This window comes from Epinephelus lanceolatus, chromosome 10, assembly GCF_041903045.1.
Source record: "Epinephelus lanceolatus isolate andai-2023 chromosome 10, ASM4190304v1, whole genome shotgun sequence".
In the NCBI taxonomy this organism is placed as follows: domain Eukaryota; kingdom Metazoa; phylum Chordata; class Actinopteri; order Perciformes; family Serranidae; genus Epinephelus; species Epinephelus lanceolatus.
Window position 1 is genome coordinate 23,958,995 of NC_135743.1, and position 7,350 is coordinate 23,966,344.

At 32.6% G+C, this 7,350-nt stretch overlaps 1 protein-coding gene across 2 annotated transcripts in view; it reads right to left on the reverse strand.

Moving 5' to 3' along the window:
- The window catches only part of LOC117265653 (uncharacterized), a 42,829-nt gene extending 40,381 nt beyond the window's left edge, over positions 1-2,448 (reverse strand). The window contains exon 1 of one of the 2 annotated variants that reach the window (XM_033640256.2): positions 2,316-2,448. The gene's annotated coding sequence lies outside the window, so the exon portion shown is untranslated. Of the gene's footprint in view, positions 1-1,664; positions 2,289-2,315 lie in introns of those variants that run through there. The other variant, XM_078171818.1, reaches the window with a different exon arrangement.
- Between the last annotated feature and the right edge of the window lie 4,902 nt (positions 2,449-7,350).

The following is a 7,350-nucleotide window of genomic DNA, read 5'->3' on the forward strand; positions in this document are numbered from 1 at the left end:
AAACGCTTATATTAATATGCATGTGCCTGGATGTCATCGGAGATCTCTTAAAAAGACACTCGCACCAGGCCCTGAGGCTCAGAGTGCGCTGAACAGATTGTGGCGGACATTCTAGGCCACCTAAGTACATGTTACATTGTGTTTGATCATCTCATGCGACTGTACAATGGCCATGTTTTCTTAGTTTACACTGCCCCCTGGTGGAGAGACGGAAACTTTTCACAAGTATGTTGCTGACCTGGCTCAACAGAGACTAGTCTGCAAAAAAAAAAAAAAAACAAAACAAAAGAAAAACTGGCTAAATGTTAATTTCTTTAAAATCCTTTGCATGTATTAAAATTGCACTGTAATTAAAATTCTTACATCTCCTCTACACTGACACTTTGCTGATACACAGTGCAATCTGGGTGCATATATGAGTACTTTGAGTCTGAAAATAAAAACACATCATGGTGAAAGATTAAATTACTAGTTAAACATTAATTATTTGTTGTGCGTGTGAGAGGGAATCCCCGCCAATACTACTCTATGTTAACAGAGTGCTGTAAGGCCTACTGGGAGCATGTGTTTACGAGAGATAAAGACGTGTTTGCGTCCAGATGCCTCAGGGTGACACAGTCAGACTACCCCTCCCAAAACTAGTTTGGTGTGGGGCATCAGCAGGTCAGCGACAGCAGTGTGCCATAATTTCAGCTACTATTCCCTATTTTCCAGATCTGTTTGATGCCGAACATTAAAAAGGCTGTCGTGCATTTTTATGACTCATTTATAAAATAATGATAATAAAATAAAGTACTAGCTTTTTCTGGGATATGGAGAGATAGTCATGGGTGAGAAATAGTGGTCACTTCTCCTACGCAAGCAAACAGAAAATCATGGTAGAAAAAAAACTGAACCAAGGAGTGCATTTAAAAGATAAAGAGGCAGTCTGCACTCAGATCCCAGGAGGAACAACACGTCAGATAATAATAATCAAGAATTAATATTTATTAGGTTCTATAAAGACTGATGGCTTCATAGAATGGTTGCATAAATATAAATGAAATGTGCCATGCGGCTTCAGCTGAGAGCAGGACTGTTTAATTATAATTATAAGTCATATTCTAGAAAATTGAGGGGGGCTCATTTAAATATATATTTGATGAGGTAAAATCATTCTTATTGTGAGCGTAGTGGGTGCAAAACATCACTGCAGTAGCCTACAAACAAGCCTGATATGCAATGGGATCATTACTAAAACAGCTCCTTTGTTACACTTGCACTAGGGCTGCAACGATTACGACTAATCGATGACAAATCAACTATTAAAATAATCAGTGACTATTTTAGTAGTCGACTAAACGGTTTGAGTCATCTTTCATAGTAGCCCAAAATGCTCTTATTGCAGCTTCTTATGTTCAAATATTGTCAGCTTTACACACTCTCCCACGACGGTGAACTAAAACCCTTTGGTGTGAGTACAAAACAAGACATTAGATGACATAATTTTGGGGTTTGGGAGAGACAGGCCAACATTTTTCAACATTTTAACACATTTTTCGATAAAATGATGAGTCGACTAATCGAAGAAATAATCGTCAGATTAGTCGACAATGAAAATAATCGTTAGTTGCAGCCCTATTGTGCACTTTTTGCAAACAAATTAAAAAGTAATTGTTACTCACATACATGCAGGAGGTCATCGTAGATGGCAAGGACAATCCCAGACCAGGTCAGAGAGACGGAGAGAGGGAAAAGAGTGTGTCAATTCATGAAAATACAAAACTTATGTACAATAGTTTATACAATTATCTCAAATAAATGACAGAACATAATCAATGGGATGTAAAGTGCTCAGGTGAACCTCTATTTTGCATAATAAATCAGGCTACCTAATAAAAAAATGCACACACAGCTGATGGGCCAGAATATGAACACTAATAGCGTTTAAAAGTGTAGCATGTAGTGCTAGCATCCTTTGATAAGAGGTAGCTAACCATGTTATAGTTGACCTTTATCAGATGCTAAAGTCAAAAATAACTTAGGTTTCCCTCTAAATTTCTACGTCTGTTATCAGCATAATAAACATACCAATATAGTTGACATAGGATAACCTACCTGTTTAGCTTTGACTGTTGTGTTGTTTATGATAAATAAGCTAGGTATGCTTTATAAAGTATTTAAAGGCCCATTGTCTCTGGGTAAGTGAAGGCAACATCTTAAGAAACCTCTGGAGGACATTTATGACTATTATAATCATAAACTCGACAGACTACAGTAGCTAGGTGTCCTGTTTGTTATTCCCCAGATAGACTAGCAGCACAAACATGCCTGACCTCGTCGTGTTTGACTTAATCCCTCTAAATACAGAGCGGTGAACTCTCCACGAACCGCCGCCGCCGCCGTCGCGAGGAGACGGGAAATGAAGAAGGTCGCGGGACAAGGTGTGTTAATGTAAATAGGACAGCAGCAGCGTGTGAGCGGGCCGAGTCATACCTGAGCACACCGGTGTCTCCTCCTGCCTGTTTCCTCCACCGTCACTTTGTTGCCATAATTCCGGTGTTTCCTCTCGGAACAAGTTGGAGACTATCGGTTAGGTTTCCACGGAGAGGCGGTGTCGCAGTTACAATGACGAAGCACTAAGTAGTGATGGGTGGAGATCAGAGGTGGGTGCGTTACTAAAAAACTAGAGGTGGACGGAGTGAAGAAGCAAATACTGTGTTACACGTTAAAGTCCAGCATTCAGACATTAACTGTAGTAGTTAGAAAGTGTCAGTAGCATCACAATGTATTTACAGTAGGCGTCACCTGACTGTTTATTATATCCTGCTTTTATTTTCACTGTACTCAGGTGCAATGTCACTATGTGCCACACTCTGCAATTCCTATACTTACAGCTTTTATCAACCTGCCAAATTATTGTGTTTTGCTTTTTTACTGTTTACTTATTATATTGCTCTGTGTTTTATTTTACTGTTTACTTATTATATTACTCTGTGTTTTATTTTACTGTTTACTTATTATATTACTCTGTTTTTTACTGTTTACTTATTATATTACTCTGTGTTTTATTTTACTGTTTACTTATTATATTACTCTGTTTTTTTACTGTTTACTTATTATATTACTCTGTGGGTTTTTTTTACTGTTTACTTATTATATTACTCTGTGGTTTTTTTTTTACTGTTTACTTATTATATTACTCTGTGTTTTATTTTACTGTTTACTTATTATATTACTCTGTTTTTTTACTGTTTACTTATTATATTACTCTGTGGGTTTTTTTTTACTGTTTACTTATTATATTACTCTGTTTTTTTTACTGTTTACTTATATTACTGTGTTTTATTTTACTGTTTACTTATTATATTACTCTGTTTTATTTTATTGTTTACTTATTATATTACTGTTTTATTTTACTGTTTACTTATTATATTACTCTTTTTTATTTTACTGTTTACTTATTATATTACTCTGTTTTATTTTACTGTTTACTTATTATATTACTCTGTGTTTTTTATACTGTTTACTTATTATATTACTTTGTATTTTATTTTACTGTTTACTTATATTGCTCTGTTTTATTTTACTGTTTACTTATTATATTACTCTGTTTTATTTTACTGTTTACTTATTATATTACTCTGTGTTTTTTATACTGTTTACTTATTATATTACTTTGTATTTTATTTTACTGTTTACTTATTATATTGCTCTGTTTTGTAATTTATTTTACTGTTTACTTATTATATTGCTGTTTTTAACTGTTTAAATGTTATATTGCCCTGCGTTTTGTACTGTTAACTTATTATATTGCTCTGTGATTTGTTTTTTTACTGTTTACTTATTATATTGCTGTTTTTTTTAACTGTTTACATATCATATTGCTCTGTGTTTTCTACTGTTTACTTATTATATTACTGTTTTATTTTATTGTTTACTTATTATATTACTGTGTTTTATTTTACTGTTTACTTATTATATTACTCTTTTTTATTTTACTGTTTACTTATTATATTACTCTGTTTTATTTTACTGTTTACTTATTATATTACTCTTTTATTTTACTGTTTACTTATTATATTACTCTGTTTTATTTTACTGTTTACTTATTATATTACTCTGTGGGGTTTTTTTTACTGTTTACTTATTATATTACGCTGTTTTTTTACTGTTTACTTATTATATTACTGTGTTTTATTTTACTGTTTACTTATTATATTACTCTTTTTTATTTTACTGTTTACTTATTATATTACTCTGTTTTATTTTACTGTTTACTTATTATATTACTCTTTTATTTTACTGTTTACTTATTATATTACTCTGTGGTTTTTTTACTGTTTACTTATTATATTACTCTGTTTTTTTTACTGTTTACTTATAGTACTGTGTTTTATTTTACTGTTTACTTATTATATTACTCTGTTTTATTTTATTGTTTACTTATTATATTACTGTGTTTTATTTTACTGTTTACTTATTATATTACTCTTTTATTTTACTGTTTACTTATTATATTACTCTGTGGGTTTTTTTTTACTGTTTACTTATTATATTACGCTGTTTTTTTTACTGTTTACTTATTATATTACTGTGTTTTATTTTACTGTTTACTTATTATATTACTCTGTGTTTTTTATACTGTTTACTTATTATATTACTCTGTATTTTATTTTACTGTTTACTTATTATATTGCTCTGTTTTGTAATTTATTTTACTGTTTACTTATTATATTGCTGTTTTTAACTGTTTAAATGTTATATTGCCCTGCGTTTTGTACTGTTAACTTATTATATTGCTCTGTGATTTGTTTTTTTACTGTTTACTTATTATATTGCTGTTTTTTTTAACTGTTTACATATCATATTGCTCTGTGTTTTCTACTGTTTACTTATTATATAGATCGGTTTTGTAATATATTTTACTGTTAACTTATTATATTGCTGTTTTTAACGATTTAAATGTTATATTGCTCTGTGTTCATTTACTGTGCACTTACTACTTGCTGTTTTTTTACTGCTCACTTATTATACTTTTTTAAAAAAAAACTTTTTACTAATTATATTGCTGTTTTTTTTTACTGTTTACTGTTTTTTGCTGTTTTTTTTATTTTTTATTGTTTACTTGCTCTGTGTTATTTACTGTTCTGTTTTTTTTACTGCTCACTTATTATATTACTCTCTGTTTTTTTACTTTTTACTTATATTGCTCTGTTTTTTACTGTTTCCTTATGATACCGCCTTGCATTTTTACTGTTAAGCCTAATTATTAGACGGACCTGTATTTTTATTTATTTCTTTGTTTATTGTGTACTTATATTGCCCTTTGTTCTTTATTGTTTACTCTTATATTTCTCTGTGTTTTCTAGTGTTTGCTTATTATATTGCTCTGTATTTTTCACTGTTAGGCTAATTATTACACTGACTTTTTTATTTTACAGATTTGTACTTATTATATTGCTATGTGGGTTTAAGGCATATCTTATATTCTCTTTTCTTTTCTTAAAATTTCATAATAATGTATAAGTGGCTTATAATCAGTATTGCATTAATGTGTACATCCCTTTAATGGTGCAGCTGGTAAAGGTAGAGCTGATTTTAACTACTTAATATATGCTAACCTACTGTTGGGTAGTTCAATCTATAGTAATAGCTGACATCATCATTTAAGAGTTGATTGTATTTTGTGTTTATAATCTGAATCCACACAGGAGCAAGAAAGTAAATCTTTGAAATTAATGTAGTGGAATAAAGGCCCTATAGGCCAAGGTGTCAGGGGCCCACCTGGCCTTCACCTGCAAAATGTCACTCGCACTGACCAGAAGAGACTCAAAATGATTACAAAGAGATTCAGTGAAACTGCATAGAGACACAAAGCCACAAAAATATTCATAACAACAACAAAAAAAGAGGCAACACCACCACAAAGTCTGTGTGTCTTGCTCCTGTGTAGGAAAGGTGGTGGTGCCTTTTGCATATCTGTGCCCAGGGGCCGTCTCATAATCCGCCCATGAGTACAGTACTGGAGTAAATGTACTTACTTACTATCCACCACTGTTAAAAACCTCACAGATTACTCGCTACTTGTTATTTTAAAGACAAATGACATACTGGCAGTCTCCTATGAAGCAATATACAACATGACTTATCCTTACACATGCCAATATATATTCTGTTGCAGCTCTCCTGCTGTATGTGTTTACCTGCGTAGTTTCAGTATGAGGGTCTGGGTATCAGAGGAATGTGTGTTTAGAGATTAAGCCTCTCTTCAACCACTGCCAACTTTGTGTGTGAGTCCTAAAGTAAACTTTCACAGGCAGTCTGATATCAGCAAAATCACATGTGAAGTCATGATGTTCCACAAGGGGGCGCTGTTGTGCGTGTGTGGAGGTTGAGTTGGAGATATCTGTTATTTATTTTTAGGGAAACACTTTGCAACACAGTAGACATATTTCTACAGTCAACAAGCAACAAAACACAACCTAATTAACTAGTTACTGTAACAAGTAGTTGCTGAATGAAAAAGAACCAAGGATTGATATATTTGTTTTAGGCCTATTGGTTTGTTATTAGATGATCGCCTTCTTCATGTTCTCAGGTGTCATGTAGCCTAAGGAGTAAGTGACTAATCATTACTTTCTTTTAGTTTCCATTTTTGTGGCCGTGTAAAATAAAGTATCCTTAAAGACCCTGTCTTCTAAAAAAATATATATTTTGCTTTTGGTTACTTCACTTGAATGTTGGACATAGGATAAATTGGAAACATATGCATATTTATAGATAAGAGTGGAGTAAAGGAGCAATTTACAGGTCCAGTGCGTAGGATTTAGTGACATCTAGTGGTGACTTTGCACAATGGAAACTTCTCCTGTATGCCAAGCGTGTAGAAGAATACGGTGGCCACTGTGTAAACACGAAAACGCGAATGGCCCTACCTCGAGCCAGGATTTGATTTGTCCATTCTGGGCTACTAAAGTGGCAGCCTCCGTGGAAGAGGACCCGCTCTGTGTGTAGATATAAACAGCTAATTCTAAGAAAACACAACGATTCTTATTTTAATTATAAACAAATGAAAGCATAGTTACGAATATTATACACCACTTCTACCAATAGAGGCCGCTAAATCCTACACACTGGACCTTTAAATTTTTTTTTTTTTACTTTTTTAGGCGTGGAAAATCTATATTAGACACAAACAATTACTCCAAAAAGAGTTTTTTTTTTTGTTTTGTTTTTTTTTTACATGTTTACATATTACATAATCTTTAAATTCATGGTGGCCTTAGCATAACTTTCCACTTGTGTGTCCCCTCAAGCAAAGTATACACAAATCCCAGCTATAGCTCCATTCGATTACCCTTGGATATC